We start from the raw sequence: 23,019 nt of genomic DNA on the forward strand, positions 1-23,019 counted from the left end.
CTCTCCGCACCCCTGGTTTCAGTTTCCTGGAGCACTTGCCAATCTGTTTTGGCTTTGTGTGGGAAGAGTTTGGTATTGGGGGGGAGGTTCAGCAGTGGCTTCTGCGAGAAGATGCCAGAAGCCGCCCCCACGTCCGACAGAGCCAACGCCAGCCAGCTGCAAGACGGACCCGCTGCTGGCCAAGGACGAGCCCATCAGTGACAGTGGTGCAGCCCGTGGTGAGGCAGGCTGTCCCCCTGCAGCCCCTGGAGGAAGGATGATGTTGGAGCAGAGATTCCCCCTGCAGCCCCTGGAGGAAGGATGATGTTGGAGCAGAGATTCCCCCTGCAGCCCCTGGAGGAAGGATGATGTTGGAGCAGAGATTCCCCCTGCAGCCCCTGGAGGACCCCACTCTGGAGCAGGTGGAGGCACCTGAAGGAGGCTGTGACCCCGTGGGAAGCCCACACTGGAGCAGGCTCCTGGCAGGACCTGTGGCCCCATGGAGAGAGGAGCCCACGCCAGAGCAGGTTTGCTGGCAGGACTTGTGACCCCATGGAAGGGACCCATGCTGGAGCAGTCGGTGAAGAACTGCAGCCCGTGGGAAGGACTCACGTTGGAGAAGTTGGTGGAGGACTGTCTCCCGTGGGAGGGGACCCCACGCTGGAGCAGGGAGGAGTGTGAGGAGTCCTGCCCTGAGGAGGAAGGAGCAGCAGAGACAAGGGGTGATGAAGTGACCACAGCCCCCATTCCCCATCCCCCTGTGGTGCTGGGGGGCAGTAGGTAGAATTGGAGAGTGAAGTTGAGCCAGGGAAGAAGGGAGGGGTGGGGGGAGGTGTTTTAAGATTTGGTTTTATTTCGCATTGCTCTACTCTCTTTTGCTTGGTAATAAATTAAATGATTTTTTTCCTCTGAGTCTGTTTTGCCCATGATGGTAATTGGTGAGTGATGTCTCCCTGTCCTTCTCTCGACCCACCAGCCTTTCGTTGCACTTTTCTGCCCTGTCTAGTACAGGAGGGGGGTGATGGAGCAGCTCTGGGGTCAACCAGCCAGGGTCAACCCACCACAGCCCGACACCGCTTGTGCCTGGCCTTGCCTGCGCCTGGTGTCCCTCATGCCCGACATTGCTTTTGCCAGGCACTGCCTGTGCCCAGCGTGCCCCGTGCCCGGTGTCCTCATGCCCGGTGTCCCTCGTGCCTGGCATCACTTTTGCCCAGCATGAATTGTGCCCCGTGTCCTTCGTGCCCAACATCGCTTGTGCCCAGCACTGCCTGTGCCACATGTCCCTCATGCCCGGCATCACTTGTGCCCAATGCACACGTCACCGCTCGTACCCGGCCCCACTCGTGCCACAGGGGGTGTGGGGGGGTGTGTGTGTGGGGGGGGGGGGGTGTGTCCCCTCAGTGGGACACCACGGGTTCCCCCGTACAAAGCCACCCCATTGCCACGCAGCATCTTTATTGTGGGCACCGCAGTGTCACCCCCGGGGTGACGGTGACACGGGGGGGCCATCGGGGCCAGGAGGTCACGGTCCTGGGGGTCCTCAGATGCTGCCTGGGGGGGACACGGGGTGGCAGAAGGGGTGACATGCCCCTTGGGGACAGGGGGCAGGGACGGGCTGGATGTGCCGTTATCTGCAGGGGAGTTGTCTCCGGGGAGGGGAGTGTAACCTGCAAGAGGGAGTAGAGGGGGTGAGGAGGCTCTGTGTCACCCCAGGCCACTGTCCCTGTCCCCCCCCGGCCACTGTCCCCATCCCCGTCCCCCCCGACCGCTCACCCGGTGCCGGTGGCCTGGCCCGGTACTGGTAGAGGCCGGCGATGAAGGTGCTGAGCCCCAACACCATCAGCACAGTGGCCGCAGCCACCTTCCCCATCAGCCCTGGCGACAAGGTGGGACCTGTGGGGACACGGTGGGGGTGAGCAACGACGTGGTGAGGACCCAGGGGTCTGGGTGGGTGTCCCGTCCCCCCCCGACTCACCCCAGTCCTCCAGGAGGGGCCGGTCCAGGCTGGCATGTTGCACTGAGCACGTGAAGGTGTCTCCGGCCAACGGGGCCACCATCAAGGTGACCTGCGCCTGGTAGGTCCAGTCACCATTGGGGATGGCGGAGATGGGGGGGTGCTCACCGGGGCCCACGATGTCCCCGTTGTGCAGCCAGATGACGGTCACCTCGGGGGGATAGAAGCCCCAGACGTGGCAGGTGAGGAGGACGGGCGCCCGGGCGTTGCCCGTCTTGGAGGGGATGATGCGGGCTTGGGGTGGTGCTGGAGCGGGGAGGGGGGACGGTCAGTGAGCCCCCTCCCCACCCATGCGATGTCCCCATGCGATGTCCCCGTGCAACATCCCTCTGCAATGCTCCGTGCACGGTCCTTGTGCAACGTGCAATGCACCATCCCCATGCAATGCTCCGTGCGACACCCGTATGCAACCCCCATGCAACATCCCCGTGCAACACCCCACGCCACGTCCCCGTGCAAAGCCCCTGTGCACGATGCCCCTGTGCAAAGCCCCCGTGCGCTGCAGGCCTCACTCCTCCACATCACTGTCTGGGTCCAGAATTGGGGGGGGTCAGGTCGTCACAAGCCCAACGCCGGGCTTCGGCGCGCTGCACCCAGGCGGTGCCGTTGTTGAGGATGGCAGCGAGTTGGGTGGCGACGGGGTGGAGCAGCCCCCAGTCACAGGGGACGAAGCGCCGGGCGTCGGGGTCGTAGCAGACCAGCGGGTTCTTGTTGAAGACGAGGGCCAAGTTGAAATCCAGCGCGGAGCCGTTGGCCGCCAGCGGGCAGGAGCTGGCCACGTGCACCAAGAAGGCGCCTACGAGGGGGACGCGGGGGTGGGCAGGGTCCCCAGGGGTCGGACCCCCCCCAAACCTGCTGCACGCCCCTGTCCCCCCACATCCTACCTGCCCCCCGGCAGCTCAGCACCAGCCCCAGCACCCCGAGCACCCACATGGGCGGCTGTGGGTGCTGGTGCGTCCGGCACGGCGGGCGAGCTCCGGCCTCTCCCTGCAGCGCCCGACCTTCATTCCTGCCACCGGCCCGCTCCCTCCTCCTCCCCCTCCTGTTCCTCCTCCTGCTCCTCCTCAGGGCTTATCCCCAGGGATTTGGCCCCGGGATCCCACGTCACCGGCGATGGGCAGCGCAGGGCTTCGCCCCGAGGGGACTGTGCCCCAGGGCTGGGCTTGGCACCGCGGGAATCCTGCCTGTCCCTTCCCAGTGGAGAAACTGAGGCACGCCTCTTGGGTGTGGCTCTCTGGGGAGTGCAATCCTGCTGCACCCCAATAGCAGAGAGCAGAAAAGCCACCACCACGTCCTCCCTGTGGCCAGCTGCTGCCCTTCCATCCTTTGGCAGTGGGGAAACTGAGGCACGCCTCTGGGGAATGGCTCTTTGGGGATGGGGCACGAACCAGCCCAACCCCAATAGCAGGCAGCGGAGAAGTCACGGCTGCAGCCATCTCCTGCCCTTCCCCAGTGGGGAAACTGAGGCACGTTCCTCTGGGATGGCTTTTTGGGGGGCGCGATGCAGCTGAACCCCAATATCAGACAGTGGAGAAGCCACCACAGCGCGGGCTGGGGGACGGACGAGGAGTTTAATCGCTGGGGGTTGCGGGGGAGCAGGAGGGGGCTTATTCCCACCTTCCCCTCCCCCCGCCACCATCTCCACTCCTGCACCGAGCGGTGCCGGACTCTGCACCGTCCTGTGCTCAACCTGGGCGGGGGACACAAGAGGGGATTTGGTGACAGTCTCCTCCTCACCCCCCCCCCATCACACCCCCATCACCGGGGGGACACCCCAGCATCCGGGCTGTACCGTGGGCGCTCCGGCGCGCCGCCAGGATCATGGAGATGCTGAGCAGCCCCAGGAGGATGCCCAGAGCCATGACGGCGCCACACAGCACCGTCTCCAGCACCTCGGAGGGGTCGGGGGTTTGGGGCACTATGGGGGGACATGGGGGGGGGGTCACCACCAGCCCCGATGTCTCCCCAGCAGCCCCGTCCCCGTCCCCACGCTCACCTCAGTAGTCAATGACGGAGGCGTTGTCCCCTTCGCGGGTGACCATGCAGGTGTAGACATCACCGGCAGGTAGGAGAAGCGGATGAAGGCCAGGTCGGCCGCGGGGGTGTAGTGGGTGTGGGTGACCCCTTGGGTGACAGGGACCCCGCCCACCTGCCAACTGATCTCCACCGCCGGAGATCATCTTCCCACCATACACACCAGCGTGTTGGGTTCACCCAACACCAGCGGTCGCACCGGGAAGACGTCGGCCACCGGGACGCCTGCAGCGGTCGAGAGGGGACGGGGTGGGATAGAATCCATCAAAGGACCATTTTGGGGGGGAAGGGACCTCTGAAGGTCATCGCCTCCCTCAGCAGGGGCATCTTCAACCAGCTCCTGTTGCTCACAGCCCCGTCCAGCCCGACCTTGAGTGGTTCCAGGGATGGGGCATCTTCCACATTCTCGCTACGGCATCTCACCACCCTCAGCGTAAAGAATTTCTTCCTTACATCTAACCCAAATCTACCATTTTTAGCTTCAAACCATTCCCCCTTGTCCTAGCGACACTTTTTCTCCCACCAAGTCCTTCTCCGCTCTCCAGCCCTTCATCCCCCAGCCTGTCTCCTTGTTCGGGATTGCCCCGACCCGGGTGCAGGACAGAATCCCAGAATCCCAGACTGGTGGGGGTTGGAAGGGACCTCTGGAGATCATCTAGTCCAGCCCCCTGCTAGAGCAGGATCACCTCGAGCAGGTTGCACAGGATCACGTCCAGGCAGGTTTTGAATCTCTCCGGAGAAGGAAACTCCACAACCTCTCTGGGCAGCCTGTCCCAGTGCTCGGTCACCCTCAGAGTGAAGAAGTTTCTCCTCATGTTCAGATGGAACTTCCCGTGTCCCAGTTTGTGCCCGTTGCCCCTTGTCCTGTCACTGGGCACCACTGAGAAGAGTCTGGCCCCTTCCTCTAGACATCCGCCCTTTAGATAGTTATTAGCATTGATGAGATCCCCTCTCAGTCTTCTCCAGGCTAAAGAGCCCCAGCTCTCTCAGCCTTTCCTCAGACCAGAGATGCTCCAGTCCCCTCAGCATCCTCACAGCCTTCCACTGGACTCTCTCCAGCAGTTCCCTGTCTGTCTTGAACTGGGGAGCCCAGACCTGGACACACAACTCCAGATGTGGCCTCACCAGGGCAAAGTAGAGGGGAAGGAGAACCTCCCTGGACCTGCTGGCCACGTTCTTCTCAAGGCACCCCAGGACACCAGTGGCCTTCTTGGCCACGAAGGCACATTACTGGCTCATGGAGAGCTGCTTGTCCACCAGGACTCCCAGGTCCTTCTCTGCAGAGCTGCTTCCCACCAGATCAACCTCTCACCTGTTCTGGTGCCTGGGGCTGTTCCTCCCTGAGTGCAGGACCCTACACTTGCCCTGGTTGAACTTCATTTGGTTCCTCTCTGCCCAACTCTCCAGCCCGTCCAGACCTCGCTGAATGGCAGCGCAGCCTCCTGTGTGCCCTTCTGCTGTGTCAGCCGCTCCTCCCAGTTGTGTATCATCAGTGAACTTGCTGAGGGTCCACTCTGTCCCCTCATCCAGGCCATTGATGAATATGTTGAATAAGAGCAGACCAAGCACTGACCCTTGGGGCACACCACTAGCTACAGGCTTCCAACTAGACTCTGTGCTGCTTACCACAACCCCCTGGGCTCTGCCATTCAGCCAGTTCTCACCCCACCTCACTGTCCACTCATCCAACCCACACTTCCTAAGCTTGCTCACAAGGATGGTATGAGAGATGCGACCATCCCCGTGGCCTAGAGCAGGAGCCCTTCTTCTCAGCGATCATCTATGTGTCCGCAGAGCAGGAGCCCTTCTTCTCAGCGACCATCTGCATGGCCTAGAGCAGGAGCCCTTCTTCTCAGTGACCATCTACGTTGGCTTCAGAGCAGGAGACCTTCTTCATGGGGGGGGGGGGGTCTGCTACAGGCCTTTGTGTTGGGTTTGCATGGCAAGGTTTTGGTAGCGAGGGGGGGCTACAGGGGTGGCTTCTGTGAGAAGCTGCTAGAAGCTTCCCCTGTGTCTGATAGAGCCAATGCCAGCCAGCTCCAAGACGGACCCGCCCCTGGCCAAGGCCAAGCCAATCAGCGCCTCTGTGATAACATAGTTAAGAAGGGAAACGAAACAGTTGGGAGAGCTTTTGCAACCAGAGAGAGGAGGGAGAAGCTGTAAGAAACTCTGCAGACACGCAGGTCAGTGCAGAAGGAGGGGCAGGAGGTGCTCCAGGCGCCGGAGCAGAGATCCCCCTGCAGCCCGTGGTGAAGGCCATGGTGAAGCAGGCTGTCCCCCTGCAGCCCATGGAGGAAGGATGAGGGGGTGTAGAGATTCCACCTGCAGCCCGTGGAGGACCCCATGTTGGAGCAGGTGGAGGCACCTGAAGGAGGCTGTGGCCCGTGGGAAGCCCACGCTGGAGCAAGTTCCTGGCTGGACCGGTGGAGCCGTGGAGAGAGGAGCCCACGCCAGGGCAGGTTTGCTGGCAGGACTTGTGACCCCGTGGGGGACCCCACATTGGAGCAGTTTGCTCTCGAAGGTCTGCACCCCGTGAGAGGGACTCCATGCTGGATCAGGGGAACGATGAGAGGAGTCCTCCCCCTGAGGATGAAGAAGCGGCAGAAACATCCTGTGATGAACTGACCGTAACCCCCATTTCCCGTCCCCCTGTGCTGCTGAGGGGGGTGGAGGTTGAAGCCGGGAGTGAAGTTGAGCCGGGGAGGATGGGAGGGGTGGGGGGAGGTGTTTTAAGAGTTGATTTTATTTCTCATTCCTCTACTCTGTTTTGCCTAGTAATAAATTAGATGAATCTCCTCTCTAAGTTCAGTCTGTTTTGCTCGTGACGACAATTAGTGAGTGATCTCTCCCTGTCCTTATCTCGACCCAAGCCTGTTGTTATACTTCTCCTCCCCATCATGCTGGGGGAGGGGTGAGTGAGCGGCCGCGTGGTGCTCAGCTGCCGGCTGGGCCTAAACCACGACAGCCTTCCATGATGGGGTTAGATTGTTGGTGGACAAGGGAGAGTGACTGATGTCATCTACCTGGACTTGTGCAAAGCATTTGACACTGTCCCACACGACAATCCCTGTCTCTAAATTGGAGAGACATGGATTTGACGGATGGACCACTCGGTGGATAAGGATTTGGCTGGACGGTCACAGTCAAAGAATTGTGGTCAACGGCTCAAAGTGGAGGGTGTCCCTGCCCGTGGCAGGGGGTGGGACTGGATGAGCTGTGAGGTCCCTTCCAACCCAAACCAGTCTGTGATGCTGTGGTTCTATGTCCCCAACCATCCCCACCAGGTCCCTGCAGCGTCCCCAGCCACGTCCCCACCATCTACCCCCACTGCCACACCATGTCCCCCCCACATCCCCACCGTGTCCCCAGCCGTCCCCTATGCCGCAGGTGGCCGCCGTCCCCCAGGAGCTGGCGCTCTTCTCCCGCTCACTCCAGGGCACCATCGCCTACGGGCCGGAGAGCTGGAGCCGGGCGCAGGTGACAGTGGCAGCCACCCGTGCGGGTGCCCACACCTTTATCACCTGCCTGCCCCGGGGCTATGACACAGGTAGGAGGTGTTCCCCGAAATGGGGAGGCTGCGGTTTCCCTTTGCTGTTTTCTGCTTGGTTCCTCCTTGCAGGTTTATATTTTGATTCATGACTTGGTGACAGATGCAGAACCTCAGCTCATTTTGCGTGGGATGGGCTCTGAAGTCACACCACAAGCCGTAATTCTGACCTGGAAACTGAGCAGCCTGATGCCTCCGGTGCCCGTCTGGTGAGTAACTGTTCCTTCCGCAGGAAATATAGAATATTTTCTTTCCTTCAGAGTCTTGCAACAGATTTGAAATAAATGCTAATGAGGGAGAGTGGGGCGGAGCAGGGGGCTGCACCGGGGAGCCACGTGTGGTTCCGTCTTGCCCTGGAGCATGCAACGCCCCTAAATTAACATAGGCGCAATCTCCATGTCTCTGTGTCCTTCTCCATCACCAAGCTGACTTCAGCGTGGTGGGACCAGACCTCCCTCTCCAGGTCACCGTGGGGCAGGACGTCGTGCTGCCATGTCACTTGTCCCCCAGCATGGATGCTCGGAGCTTGGACCTCAGGTGGATCCGGCACCAGTTCTCCGAAACGGTGCACCACTACCGAAACGGAGAAGACCTGTACAGGGAGCAGATGGAGGAGTACGGTGGGAGGACAGAGTTGGTCAGGGATGGTCTCTCCAGTGGTCGCCTGGACTTGCGAATCTCTGGGTTGAGACCTTCTGACGATGGTCAGTACATCTGCACCGTGACAAATGGTGCCTCTTATGGAGAAGCTACGGTGGATCTGGAGGTGGCAGGTTTGTGTCTGGTGCGGTGTTTGCAGGGGCTGGTGCGGGTGTCCCTGGGTTTGTGTGTCCCTCCCAGAGCTCTGTCCCATCCTCAGGTGTGTGGATGAGGTGCCGAAGGACAGGAGCCGTTGAAAGAGGTGGGGTGCGAGGGGGCTGTTGCCTGCAGTGCCTGCCCAGGAGGGAGCACGCAGGTGGTGCTGGAGGTGTTTTTGGGGCAGAGCGGCATGGATGTGGTGGCTTTGCTGGGTGTGCGTGGTGTCTGTGAAGGGTGCCCTGTCGATGGTGTGAAGGCCCTGGGGACAAGGTGCTGAGCAGCTCGTTGTGCTCAGAGCTGGGGCTGCCAGCCAAGCCAAGGCTGGGACCTGACACTGTTAGGGGTGGAGTTGGGAAGAGATCTCTTCCTGGCTCTGAGCAGCTGGATCTTTGCTTTGGCTTTGCCCTTTGTGGCGTAGGAGACCTGGCACGTTGTCTGGAAGCGTTGGGGCTTCCTGAACAAAGACGGGTCGGTGCTGATGCTGCCTTGAGGCGCTGAAGCTCGGCAGCTGGGTCTTGCTGTGCCGGGCTGTTTTGTGGGAGATCTGGGGTTGTTTGGCATCAATGCTCTGCAGTTCCTGCACAGGTTGGGGTGGTTTTGGCGGCCGGCCCTGTAGCCCTGGTGGGACCTGTGATGCGTCTGCTATCGGATTCGGTCGTCACCTTTGAGTTGAGTCCATCCCACACTGACCCCAACCACGGGCTCTTCCCCAGCCACAGGCTCTGTCCCTCAGTTCTCCCTGGAGGCTTACGAGGACGGAGGCATCCGGGTGGTGTGTCGATCGGCCGGCTGGTACCCACAACCGGAGGTGCTGTGGAAAGATCCCAGCGGGCAGCGTCTCCCCTCGGTCTCCCAGAGACATTTCTCGGATGAGAGGGGCCTGTTTGACATCATCATTATGTCATCATTATGACCGGGAAGGGAAATGAGAAATGGTCCTGCGTGGTCAGGAACAGCCGCCTCAATGAGGAGCAGGAGACGTCCCTGCACATCTCAGGTGCTTTGAGCAGCTTTGATCTGGGGTTCCCGGTGCAAGGTGTGGGGTGTGGGGGCACGGGAGGGGTGTGCACCTTCACAGCAGTTTTAGGGCACGAGAGAACCGGAGCCTCGTGCGCTTCAGGTGAGCATTGGTATTTGGAGGGGAGAGAGAGGACTATGTCCCCTTGAGGCCAGGGCTCCCAGGACAAGGGGCTTGTGAGCTAGAGCTTTGGGGCGTTTGTCTTTTTGGTCTTCTGCTCAAACACGGGACTGTGAAACCATCCCTTTTCCTGCTGATGTTCTTGTTTCTCAGCTCCCTTTTTCCACAATGCCCGTCCCTGGGTGGTTGGTGTGGGTGTGCTCCTCGTGCTTTCACTTGTGTTCCTCGGCCTCGGTGCTTATCTGTGGAGATGCACCTGTGGATGAGTCCACGTGGGAGCAGGACACCCCAAAGCGCCTGTGGTCATGAAGAAGTCCAGAGCAGAGCCCCTGCCCTGCTGCAGACACTGCCCGCTCTCCTCTCCTCCATCCCGCAGCAGCACATGTCCCTCTCTGCCCTGCCCAAGCCCACCCTGCCCAGGCACAGCACCATGGCCTTCAAGAAAGCTTTGTGGGTGACCATGGAGTGTGGCCGTGCTGGTTCCTGGGGGCTTTTTGTCCTGATTCCTGCCTGCCCGCGAAGGGCATTTGCAGCCAGCGCACTTGGAGCAGTGGTTGGAGCAGGAGCCTGGGGGCAGCTCCCTGCAGGATGAGCACGGGGAGTGGGGATCAGAGGCGGGGGGCACTCACAACTCAGGCACCCCCTTGTCTTCCTTCTGAGGTAGGTGTCTGAGCAGGAGAGCTTGAGGATCTGGGGGATTTCACAGAAGAACTGGTCCAGGGCGTTTCCCTGGCAGAGCGGGAGTGCAAACGTATTGGCAGCGTGCAGCAGAGCAGTGAGAAACCCACTGCCCCAGGCAGCTGCTGCCATCTGGAGACAAGCTCTGCTGCCCAGGAGGGTCCCGTAGTGCAGGGGTTTGCAGATGGCAACGTAGCGGTCGTAGGCCATGATGGTGAGGAGAAAATACTCCCCTAACATCAAGAAGGGAAAGAAAAAGACCTGGGTGGCACATCCTGCATAGGAAATGGTCCTCATGTCCCAGAGGGAATTGAATATGGATTTGGGGAGAGTGGTGGAGATGGCGCCCAGGTCGAGGAGGGAGAGGTTGAGGAGGAAGAAGTACATGGGGGTGTGGAGGTGGTGGTCACAGGCTATGGCAGTGATGATGAGGCCATTGCCCAGGAGAGCAGCCAGGTAGATGCCCAGGAAGAGCCAGAAGTGCAAGAGCTGCAGCGCCCGTGTGTCTGCAAATGCCAGGAGGAGGAACTCAGTGATGGAGCTGCTGTTGGACATTTCCTCCATCTGCACATGGGGACCTGTCCAAGGGAGAAAATGCAGTTACAGGTTACAGGAGACTTCTGAGAGGACAACCTCTGCCAGTTCCCACGGAATCCTCCCAAAATATCTCTCCCCTTTAAGAGTTGTCGCACATCCGTGACTTCACCTCTGGCTGGTGCTGGTTGGTGTCCCTAGGAGCGGGGGGTGCTGCTGTGGGCTCTGGAGGAGTCAGTCCTGCCCTGCCTCAGTAGGTCAATAGGAACACAGGGTGATCTCACATCAAACCCACTCGTGGTACCAAAGAGGTCTTCAGCATTGCTGCTCCCAGTTCGCCTGACGGCAGAGCAGAGCTGGGGGCAGGGCGGGGGGCTTATCCTGTTCTAGCTGCCCCACCACAGCTGAGGACTGTTTTTAAGGCAGAACCCCCTGCACCAGCAATGGTTTGAGGTGAGGGACGATCACACTTGGACGTTCTTCTGAGAAGAAACTGGACGCTGCTGAGAGCAGAGGACTCCAGTTTCCAAGTCCCATTCTCTAACCCCCTCACCTCGATTGTCCTAGAGATTGGATGTCCTGACAGGAGGGTCGGATCATTTCCAGCCCCACACATGACATTTCCCAGAGCCCCACGTTTAGCAGGAGAGTTAGACACTTTTCCTCAATGGACACATCTACGTGACGGGGGACACAGCGTTGGTGGTGTAGCTGCTCTTGAGTTGTCTCCCCCAACCCCACAGTGACCAGAACGATAAGAACAAGGCAAGAGGGGAACATGCCAAAGTGTTACTGTCAAGAGAGCTGGGACAGGGAGACACACGCGGCCGTTGGAGCATTTCTCCTCTTTGGTGGTCCGGCTGCTGGGAACAGAACTCATGACCACGTCCTCCTCGCGTGTCCTGGTTTCAGCTGGGACAGAGATAATTTTCCTCCTAGTAGTGGGTCTGATGCTGTGGTTTGGATTTAGGAGGAGAATAATGTTGACAACACAGTGAGGTTTTGGGTGTTTATGCCAAGACAAGGACTTTTCTGGCTTCTCATATCGTCCCACCAGTGGGACCACAGCTCGGGAACTAGCCGGGCATCAGTGGTCTGCGGGTGGTCAGCACTTGTGCTGTGCATCACTTCTTTTGTATATTCCATCATCATCATCATCATCATCATCATCATCATCATCATCCTTTCCTGTCCTATTAAACTATCTTTATCTCAACCCAAAGTTTAAAATTTTTATTTCTGATTCTCTACCAATGCCACTGGGGTGGGGAGGGTGTCAGCGAACGTCTGAGTGGTTGTTTCAGCTGCCGTTAAACCGCAACACCATGACGTTAAGGATGGGGGGCTCTGACCTGTGAGCGAGGGAGGAGACCGGGGGTTGCTCCAGGGAAGGCATCGGCACGGCAGGGGAAGGCAGGGAGGTGCATGGATCCAGCCCCCGCAGCATTTCTGGGATCTGGCCCCTCTCACTCGCCCAGGTCGCTGCTGCCGGGAGCTGTCCCTGCCTGGAGCTGTTTCTCTGCCCCACATCTCCTCCTCATCCCTCCTGCTTCATGCTCGGCTCTGCCCAGCAGACCCCTCTCTGGGACAGAGCCCTGCCCAGGAGCATCACTGCGTGTGCCGGGGCGAAGGAGCAGCTCGGCCAAGTCCTAACGAGAATGGGGGTCTCAGCGCCTGCTCCAGAATGGAGGAACTCTGGAGAATTCCCACCCAACGCTGCCCACCCAGCCAAGCAAGAGCAGAAACCTCAAAGCAGAGATTCCTTCCCTTTCAGGGAAACACTGCCTTGACATTCTTCTTGCCCAGGACCCTCTGCAAATATCCTCGAGGTGATGTACGGCTGTGAGCAGCCCTGACCGCGCAGCACCTCTCGACAGCACAAGGACCCTGCCCTGCAAGGGTCGCTCCTTCCACCCACAGCTTCTCCCTGCAGCACTGTGGGGAGCTCCCCGGGCAGGCTGAGAGCTGACCCTGGCAGGGCGCAGCACCCTGGGGTGCAGGGACCCTGCTCAGAAGGACAGCCCTGGGCACCCCTGGGTGCTCATGCACCTTCACAGCCCCACAGCTGTCCCTGGGAGAAGAGAGTCAACGTGCCCTGTGCCTGTGATGATGCAGCAGGGAAGACCTGCCCTGGAGCACCTCCTCCTCCTCCTCTTCCTCGATGGAAGGAGAGATCCCACAGGCTGTGGCTCTGCCCGGAGCCCAGCTCTGCAGCACAGTTTCTCCTCCAAAGGAAAGCCCTCCCAGAAGATGCCACAGGCTGTCCAAGCTGTTGCAGACTCCTGTACAGCCGCAGCTGCATTGCCCTGCACCTACAGACTTACTTTGTCAAGGCCCGCTGAGGTGTTCCCCTCCAGTGAGCTCCGAGCATCCTCCCACCCCAGGCTGCCTGTAACCTCTCTTCTCCTTGTTCCTCTCCCCTCGGCGCCTGCAGGCAGAGCCCTCAGCCCTGCTCCTGGGCAGAGCTGTCTCTCTGCAGCACTGCAATGTTACCATGAGCTCCATCAGTCCCAGGAGCCCAGCCCAGCTCAGCAGCAGAGGACCAGCCCATGGCAGCACATTCTCTGTCCCTCTGGGTTCTCCCCAGGTGTCCCTGGGGCTCCAGGGGAACCTGCTGTGAAACGGGCTGAAGGCATCACCGATGTTCCCTCTCCCAGCTGGCGAGAGGCACGTCTTTCCAGCAGCATCATTTCCCTGTTGAGAGACAGATTTAGGTCTAAACGGCAACTTTTTTCATCCCGTCGTTAGACAGGACAGGCAGACAGTGACAGGAGGGATCCCACCGAGCAAAGAGATTCCGTGGGGTCAGCTGAGGCAACTTTTCCTCGGTTTGCAGTCCTGGGGCGAGAAGGGGACTCGGCTCCCTCTCATGCAGACCACGAACCTGTGGGAGGTGGGATTCCTCCCGCCTCCATTCAGGTGGTGACGAAAGAGGCAGCGGCACATGAGCTCCTTGTCTCAGGTCCTGTGGTAATTAATGGCGATGGAGGCCAGGAGTGAGGTGTTCAGATGCAAACATCTGGTGACATCTGAGGTGGCTAAAGAGAAGTGCAGGGAATAGAGACAGGTCAAAGATACGTGCAGGCAGATGTGGAGACAGGACAACATCTGGGCAGGGGTGTGTGTGCTGTTGGGAATTTCCTTTGGCCAACAAAAATGACAGCTGACGCCCTAATTAAGGGCAACTGAACTTGTCCCTGCTCATTACGTTCAGGATGGCCTATAGAGGCGTTCATAGGATGGAACGGAGTCATATGCAGTAGGGAGAGATCAGTCTCTTTGGACAAGAGGAAATGATCTCCAGTTGTGTCAGGGGAGGTTTAGATTGGCTGTTAGGAGAAATTTCTTCACCGAAAGAGTGGTCAGGCATTGGAACAGGCTGCCCAGAGAGGTGGTGGAGTCACCATCCCTGGAGGTGTTAAAAAAAACATGTAGACGTGGCACTTTGGGACGTGGTTTAGTAGACATGGTACTGTTGGGTTGATGGTTGGACTTGATCTTAGAGGTGTTTTCCAACCTTAAGATTCTATGATTCCCCTTCTCCACCTCTTGGATTTACTAGGTCTTTACTGCTGTGTTGTCTGTGTTACACAAATCCACTCAATTTTCCAATCCGGGCCACCTGAGCCATGTGAGATGCCAGGGCTGGCAGGGACAGCACAAGACCTACAGGAAAGCGATTACCGTTCAGGGTGGGTGCACGGCAGACACCTCCGAGGGTGTCACAGAGGGTGCGATTTGGTGACTGTGTGCCGTTGACTGTTGCCATCAGTCAGAGGCATCAGCCCTCAGATGCCATGAGAGAGGCGAGGTCTGTCCCTTCTCTGCCCAGTAGCTGCAGGTGTTGCGTCAACATGAAGCACGTCACACTGGGTTCTTCACTCCCTCCCTCGATGCTACTGGAACAGACCAGTCATTTTCACAGTGTATCTGGAGAATATCTGGTCTTCAGAGATGATGTCCTCCAGGAACACCAGTGGTTCGTATCAAAACTCAATTGAATCACAAAGGGGATTTGTGGGCACAGAGATGAGCTTTTGCTAATTCAGGAACAGTAGAGGAGCATGTTCTCCTCTGCCTGTCTCCTGACACCCTGTCCTCCTCACTGAGACGTGTGAGAAACTGAGGTCTGGACTGACAATCGTGTCAAGAAAGTTATGTCTAACTGCAGCCAGCGTTGTTCTGCCAGCTCAGGATCCGGCCTTCCGTTGAAGCCCAAACCATTCACGCCACCTCCAGATTCCCTTTGGCACTGGCTGTTGTGTGACACAACTGTCCTGAATCTCCAGGCAGGATGGGAAAGTTTGATGCCTGAACTGGAGCTTTTCCCCTTGCTGGAAATGAATCATAGAATCATAGAATCATAGAATCTTAAGGTTGGAAAAGACTTCTAAGATCATCAAGTCCAGCACCACCATGTCTACTAAATAAGAATTCAGCAGGGTCAAGCCAAGAGGTCCAAGAAACCCAGTTGCTGTAGGGCCAGCTACTGAGGACTTGGGAAATGATCTGACTGTCCCTTCCAGAGATGCCATCCCTGGGACACTTGGTACCTCCTCAGAGTGGCCCTCCAAGCCGCCAGCTGCCCTGCAGCATGAAACCTTCTCCAGCACAGCTTTGCACTCCCCGGAAGCCCCATGGAGAAGCACAGAGATGCTGTGACGGAGGAAACGGCTCTTGGTTTGCTAAAATGAGCCATGTGCATGCTTGACTAGAAGCGAAGGGGTTCTCCCTGCCCACCCCATGGGTGGCTGAGCTGGGCTAGGGATGGCCACCAAGAGCATGGGTAGACGGGGCATCGCTCTGGGTGGCAGGCACCGGTGGGAGAAGCCACATTGATTAGCATCGATGCCGGGAGGATGGACACCTCCATCACTGCCCCAGTGCCAGCATCACCACCCCAGTACTGGCACCGCCATTGCTGCCCTGCTACCGGCGCCACCATCACTACCCCAGCACCACCACTGCTGGCGAGCTGGATCCCGCGCTGGGAAGGAGCCGCAGCCACCCCGGGGGCCAGGCAGGGACTGGCGGAGCACAGAAAACCAGTGGGCATCGCTTGCCGACATCCCAGAGCTGGCGCTGCACCGGCTGCCCAGCTCGCTCTGGCCCCTCTACGGCCTTTGTCTGGTGCTGCCTGGGCCTCATCCGGCAACCCCCCCTGCCCACAGGTGAGCCCCGAGCCCGTGTCACGAAAACTTCGCAACCAGCCCCTGCTGACCGAGGCAGGAGGCTAGGTCGCAAAGTATAGAACTACAGGGCAAATATTTTTCCCTGCGCATGCCGTCTCCCGGCCCAACTGGAGCACCCTGAATGTGCCGTCACACAGGGCTCTGATAGCCTTCAATCCAACGACTGAAGGTACACGCCAACAGGAACAGCACCGTCTTCTCCTGCGCCTCTCTCCATGCTCGGGAGGAGCTGTTTGCACACCCCTGGCAGCCAGCCTTGCTGCCTGAAAATCCTTGCAGGGATGAGAAGTACCCAGCAGTTCAGCTCACTTCCATTGTTGAAGACAAGGCTTTTGGCTAGAACACAGCCAAAAACATTTTAAGCCAGAACTAACGTACACACCCTCCTCTTTCTCTGTCAGCTCTTTGCATTTCTTTAGCTCCTGGGGAGTACCGATCGAGGTTTTCCTGTTCAAAAGAAACAAGAAAGAGCGGTCACAAATATGCCAAGAACCTGCCAGTCCCACGCATGGTGCCCACGCGGCGGCATTATCGAGGCCGCTGGGTTGGGTCTGGCTGAGATGGAGTTAATTCTCCCCACAGCAGCCCTCACAGTGCTGTGCTGTGTATTGGTAGCTAGCAAGGTGTTGGTAACACACCAGTGTTGTGGCTGCTACTGAGCAGTGCCAGCACACATCAAGGCTGTCTCTCCAACATTTCTTTCCCCCCCTCAGCAGCAGGCTGGGGGTAGGCAAGACCTTGGGAGGGGACACAGTCAGGACAGCTGACCCAAACTGACCAAAGGGATATTCCATACCATATGACGTCTGCTCAGCAATAAGAAACTGAGAGATAGGGGGAGGAGCAGGGCGGGGGCATTCCGGTTTTTTACAATGTTTGTCTTCCGGAGTAAGGAGTACACATACTGAAGCCCTACTTCCCAGGAAGTGGCTGGACATCGCCTGCTGATGGGAAGTAGAGAATAATCTTTTGCTTTTTGCTTCGCTTCCGTGCGCGGCCTTTTGCTTTAGCTACATTAAACTGCCTTTATCTCGACCCACGAGTTTGGGGTTGTTTTTCCATCTTATTTTCTCCCCTCCCTGCCTTGCTGAGGAGGGGAGTGATAGAGCGGCTTGGTGGACACTTGGCGTCTAGCTGAGGGTAATCATAGAATCCCAGAACGGTTTGGGTTGGAAGGGACCTCACAGCCCATCTAGTTCCACCCCCCCTGCCATGGGCAGGGACACCCTCCACTAGCCCAGCTTGCCCAAAGCCCCATCCAACCTGGCCTTGAACACTGCCAGGGAGCCAGAGGCAGCCACAGCTTCTCTGGGCAACCTGTGCCAGGGCCTCACCACCCTCACAGGGAAGAATTTCTGCCTCACATCTCATCTCCATCTCCCCTCCTGCAGCTTAAACCCATTCCCCCTTGTCCTGTCACCACGCTCCCTGATAAACAGCCTGGAGCGGACCGCTACGGTATGCAGTTTGTCTCGACATTGCCGTCGCACCACCATTTCCCTGCGTTGCCGTCCTGCCTCGGAGGGCACTGCCCCCCCCACCTCTATTTCTCTGTCTCCCTACCTGTCTCTCTCCCTCTCCTTTGCTCTCCCCCGTTCTCCCGGTTCTCCCTTTCTCTACAGTCCTTATCCCCCTGACAGGCTGGGGCTGTGGGACCCAAGAACAAAGCAGAGCCCAGGCAGCCCGGCTGCTCGGAGCGGGTACCGATGCTCAGAGCCGCTCCCGGTGATGCCACATCCCTGTAGGTAACGGGTGGAGGATGGCCGGGGCTGGGGCCGAGATCCCCCGCTGCACTGCCCTGGGGGGTTTGCGGGCCACCCTTCTGCTGCCCCTGCTGTCTTTTGAAATGGACTCTGGTAGACAGCGAGTGAGACATAAGGCACAGTTTGGCCCCTTTCGGGGTCTAGGCGAGCCCGCAGCCCCAGCGTGAGTGGGGCCGTGCGAGGGCCGCTGAGGGAGGTTTGAGGGCAGGCAGCCCTTTTGGGGCTGGCACCTTTGGCCTGGGAGCAGGGGCTGGATGCTGACAGTTTGGAGGCTGGACGAGCGAGAGTGACAGTAAGCCATGCTCGGACTTGAGGTGTCTAGCCAAGCCCGCAGCCCCAGGTTTGGCCCTGGTGGGACCCCATGTCTCCACGTGTCCGCCCGTAGATGACAGCACCGTCCCAGTTTGGCCAAGTCTGGCTCTGATGGCACCTCATGTCACCACGTGGGTGACAGTGTCACCGAAATTCGGGAATGAAAGAATATTCCTTAACACCAATTTAGCATTAAGAAGCAGGCACTTCCTTTATTGCAGCGCTGGGTGTCAGGAGGATAGTTCCTCTAACGTGTCCATATATTTTACCCATTTACCTTTAGCTATTCTCAAGGCCTGACATAGTGCAATCAGTTCCGCTTTCTGCGCCGACGTGTCGATGGGTAGCGTCTCGGCCTCCGCAACTTCGGTAGTTGTAACAACAGCATACCCGGCCCTTCGTTTCCCACCCTGTACAAAACTGCTACCATCTGTAACTAGCTCCAACTCAGGGTTAGTCAAAAGTTCGTCATGCAGATCTGAGCGACTGGAATGGACTTAATTGTTTGCAGACAGTCGTGGCTCAAAGGGTCCTCGCTTTCCTCATTCAAGATTAAAAAAAAACTAGCCGGATTGACAGCAGAGGTGACTTTGAGCTCTACATCATCTTGTTTTAATAGTATCACTTGATATTTAAGCATTCTGCTGGGGGATAACCAATGTCCCCCCTTTTGTTCTAGAACTGTGGTAGCCATGTGGGGTGCGTATACAAATTTTTTTTTCTTTTTTTTTTTCTTTTTTTTTCCCCCATGGTTAATTTCCTGGCTTCCTGTATTAATAGGACGGTGGCCACTACGGCTCGCAAACATCCCGGCCATCCCTTACTTACAGGGTCCAGTTGCTTAGAGAAGTACCCGACTGGTCTTTTCCAGTCCCCGATCTTCTGGGCCAATACTCCCAAAGCGAGATGTTGCCTTTCATATACAAATAGTTCGAAGGGCTTAGATAAGTCCGGCAGCCCTAGTGCAGGCGCCATCATCAAAGCCTTTTTTTTTAGTGCGCTGTGCCGTATTTTCTTACGCCGCATTCAGGGTTCCAAGGCAGGTATTCTCCCTGTGCCTCCTTCAAGATGTTGTAAAGAGGTCTTACCAGCAGTCCACAGCTGGATATCCACACACGACACCATGCGGCCGTTCCCAGGAAAGCCCTCACAACTCTTGCTGTCTTCGGTTCTGGGATCTGACAAATGGCCTCTTGCCGATCCGTTCCCAATCTCTACCGGCCCTGTAAAATCTCAAGTCCCAGGTAAGTGACCATTGGTTTTGCCATCTGTGCCGCCTTCTTGGACACTTGGCATCCTTCTTGTCCTAAGAAGTTCAACAGTCATTTGTATACACTCCTCCCAGGTTTCTGCTGCTAATAGAATATCATCCACATATTGTAGCATAACTCCTCCAGGATGGTCTCTTCTCCATATTTCTAATTCTTTAACTAACTGGTTTCCAAAGACTGTTGGACTATTTTGAATCCTTGAGGCAACACAGTCCAGGTTAGTTGAGTTTTTCATCCCGTGGTGGGGCTCTCCCATTCAAAGGCAAAACCAGCCTGACTCTGTTTTTCGAGAGGTATGCAAAAGAAGGCATCCTTTAAATCTAGGACGGTGAACCGTTCATGTTTCTCTCTGAGGGCTGTAAGTAATGTATAGGGGTTTGCCACCACTGGGTGAATGTCCTGTGCTATTTGGTTCACAGCTTGTAAGTCTTGCACTAACCTGTATTCCTCACCCCCTGGCTTTTTAACAAGTAAGACTGGGGTGTTAAGTTCTGATTCGCATTGTATGAGTAACTCATATTCTATAAAGTTGAGTAGTAACTTTTCTAATCCCTTTTTGGCCTCTATCCTCAATGGGTATTGTTTTTGTCTTACCGGATTTGTTCCAGGTTTAAGGATAATTCTTACTGGTTCCGGTCTTCTGGATCTACCTGGAACCTCACTAGCCCGTACCAAAGGTGTCACTGCATTCTCCACCTCCTCAGGAATTCCTTTGTTAGTCTTAGGTTGTTCCTGCAACATAAAAACTCTTGCCTTGATGGCTTTAGATGCAGGCATTAATAATTGAACTTCCCCATCTTTAAGAGTGATCTGCATTTCCAATTTACTCAATAGGTGCCGTCCCAAGAGTGGTATAGGACATTCAGGCCTATATAAAAATTGGTGAGTTACCCTTTGTTTTCCGAGCTTAACATTTGGAGGATGGAAAAAGGCACGCTGTTCTGCTTTCCCTGTGGCACTCACAATGTTTACTGTAGCATTGCTCAATTTTCTTTGACAAGTATTTAAGAGAGTAAGTCGCCCCAGTAGCTACAAGAAAATCTATTTTCCTTTTTCCCAGCTCTAGTGTAGCCAGGGGTTCCGCTGGGGAGGTTTCCCCCAGTCCCCTTCAGGACTTAGTTAAGGGGAACTGATGTGGCAAGGGAGCTGCTTCTTGATTGTATTGTGCCTCCTCCAGAACCTCTGGACTGATAGGCATAGGACCCCCTAAAACGGTCCTTAAATTTCTGACAATCCCATTTCCAATGTCCCAATTCTTTACAATGTGCACACTGATTATCTCCTAAGGTACTGCTGGGTTTTTTTGTGCTGGAGGGGCCTCGCCTCTCCCCCCATAGTATTGCCGTCCTCCCCTGAAGTTGCTGTTTGCTGACTCTCCCTGCAGCGCAGCTCTCAGGTTCCCCTCTCTTTCCCTGTCTCTCCGTGCCTGTCTCCCCTCTCTTTTGTTTTCTCGTTGCTCTTCTCTAACTTCCTTCCCTTTCTGCCTGTTATCAAAAACCATCCATGCAACCTCCAACATCTTCCATTAATTCCAAATCATCCTCCTCATCACGCTCGCACTTCAAACACCTTTGCCCTGTACTACAAGCAGAGCAACACCTTCACAGCCTCCCGCTGCCTTTTCCTGCTTTTCTAATGCTGATGCCAATGCCAGGGGGTCTTGCGGGGTAAACCCACAGTCCTTCAGCCACTCAGGATGATTTCGCAAGGTGAAAAAAACAAATCAACATAAGGTACCTCATCCCATTTCTTCTCCCTTCTACAAAACAACGTCAACTGTAACGTTGTATTATATTCCAAATTCTTATTCTTGGGCCATTTTTCCTGATCATCCAATTTATATATCAGCCACCAGTGAATATAATATTCAATTAGTTGTCTTTTTACAAGACGGTCCCCTCCTCTTTGTTTCCAAAGTTTTAAAATACACCCTAGGGGAGATTTCTTTACTATTCCCCCATCCACCGAAGGTTTGTTACCCATCGTAACACAAATACCACCAAAAAACCACAAAACAAAAATTGACAAATGACAAAAGTGACAAAAGTAACACAAAACAATTAAAACACAAATTCTTGATTGATCAAAATCTTTCAAAAGTTCTTACAAAATTCTTAAATTGCAGTACAATAGCCCCTCGCGTAGCTCACGCCACGGCTTACCTGAAGGCTAAGGGGGCCTCAAACCCAAAATGTGAAATCAGAATTAAAAGTAAGAGAAATGCCTTTTACCTGTCCCAGGGAACGTGCTCAGAACTCTTCCGTCCGGGGGATCGAAGGGTCTCCCCGAGAATCCCTCGGTGCCGGCTGGAGGTCCTATGATCCCACGGATCCGTCGAGATTTAAAAGCCTCGTCCCATCTGGGTCGCCAAAACTGTCACCGAAATTCGGGAATGAAAGAAAACTCCTTAACACCAATTTAGCATTAAGAGGCAGGCATTTCCTTTATTGCAGCGCTGGGTGTCAGGAGGATAGTTCCTCTAATCAGGCACCCCTAGCGCTAGTTCTCTTGTCATATTTATACACAAATGTTACAAAGATTACAAAGTGGTACACTCCCCATTACAATAATTGGTTCATATTTCTTCGCCTAGCATGCAAACTAGAACGCATGCTCGGTTCCTTTCTCCGCCTCTCTCTTTTGAGTAGGTGGGATAATTTGGGTAGGGGGCTTATGGGTCGTTGGTCGTGGGGACCCTGGCCCAAATTACCTTTCCCCTAGTTTCTCAGTACTTCTGTGTTGGGAATTGTTCGCTATACGCCTCAGCAAGATAAGGATGCTGCTGGAGGCAATTAATGTCCTCCCTTTCTGCAAGTATGTACATAAGGACCTTGAAGTGTCTTGTAGCTCCTCCTTTTTCTCATGATGTGTAGCAGGTGCTTATTCTAAGAATCGTTAGCCTTCTACCTAAAGTAATAATGAACAGTTTCTTACCACCTATAATACAAGTAGGCCTTCATTACAGGCCTTTCTTCTCGGCTACGTTTTCTTCTTATGTATAATAGAAGCAGGCCTTCATTATATACAGGCCTTTCTTTTTGGCTACAACTCCCCCCTTTTGAAACTTGTCAGATCCTTTCAGATTCTTATAAGCTTCACCTTCACCTTTTTCTATCAATCAGAGCCATATATAAATCAGTAGATACATTAGCAGTACTTCTAGCAAACATCGTGAGCTGTATCAAGCACTTCATTATTATCCAAAGGTTAATATACCAAACTGTAGTTGAAACAAAGCCTAGTAGGACAAGCAAAAGCAATCCAATAACCGGATACAACATTTTGTTCAATAGTCCAGTAGCGTTAGGCGACCATCCAAACATAGCATCCCACCACTTATGCTCAATAGGATAAAGTATAGTTCCGTTCTTGTTTAGTCCAAGTGGAATGAGTGGGTATGTAGTATGTCTTGAGGCATTTCATATAGCCAGTGCAAATGCTGTGGCGCTCTGGTTGGTGGGATTGTAGGTGAAATTCACTACCTGCCACCAAGACTGGAATTCTTTTTCAAATTCATTTGCGTTATCCCAAATGACCTTATGGACTTCACTAGGCAAGACCCCTTCTTCCCCTTCTCTAATGATTGCTGACGCCACCGACTGGACCCATAGTTGGGCTTGAATATAGCTAAGAGCTAATGAGATATTACTTTGGGCGGTGCCCAGGGCCTCCAGGATTATCTCATGGTCGTTCTCATTAATTTGTTTCCATTGAGGCAATATATCTACTAACAGCCACTGATTTGCCCCTAAAGCTGAA

The 23,019-nt window shown here is 55.8% G+C and overlaps 1 protein-coding gene and 2 pseudogenes across 2 annotated transcripts in view; all 3 read right to left on the reverse strand.

Annotated features, from left to right (window-relative positions):
* The window catches only part of LOC129198436 (uncharacterized), a 28,962-nt gene extending 7,231 nt beyond the window's left edge, over positions 1–21,731 (reverse strand). The window contains exon 1 of one of the 2 annotated variants that reach the window (XM_054807749.1): positions 21,492–21,731. The gene's annotated coding sequence lies outside the window, so the exon portion shown is untranslated. The remainder of the gene's footprint in view (positions 1–21,491) is intronic. The other variant, XM_054807748.1, reaches the window with a different exon arrangement.
* Positions 982–2,926, reverse strand: LOC129198273 (HLA class II histocompatibility antigen, DM beta chain-like; annotated as a pseudogene).
* LOC129198274 (class II histocompatibility antigen, M alpha chain-like) lies at positions 3,679–4,292 on the reverse strand (annotated as a pseudogene).
* Positions 21,732–23,019: the final 1,288 nt, after the last annotated feature.

Source organism: Grus americana, chromosome 32 (assembly GCF_028858705.1).
Source record: "Grus americana isolate bGruAme1 chromosome 32, bGruAme1.mat, whole genome shotgun sequence".
NCBI classification, from domain to species: domain Eukaryota; kingdom Metazoa; phylum Chordata; class Aves; order Gruiformes; family Gruidae; genus Grus; species Grus americana.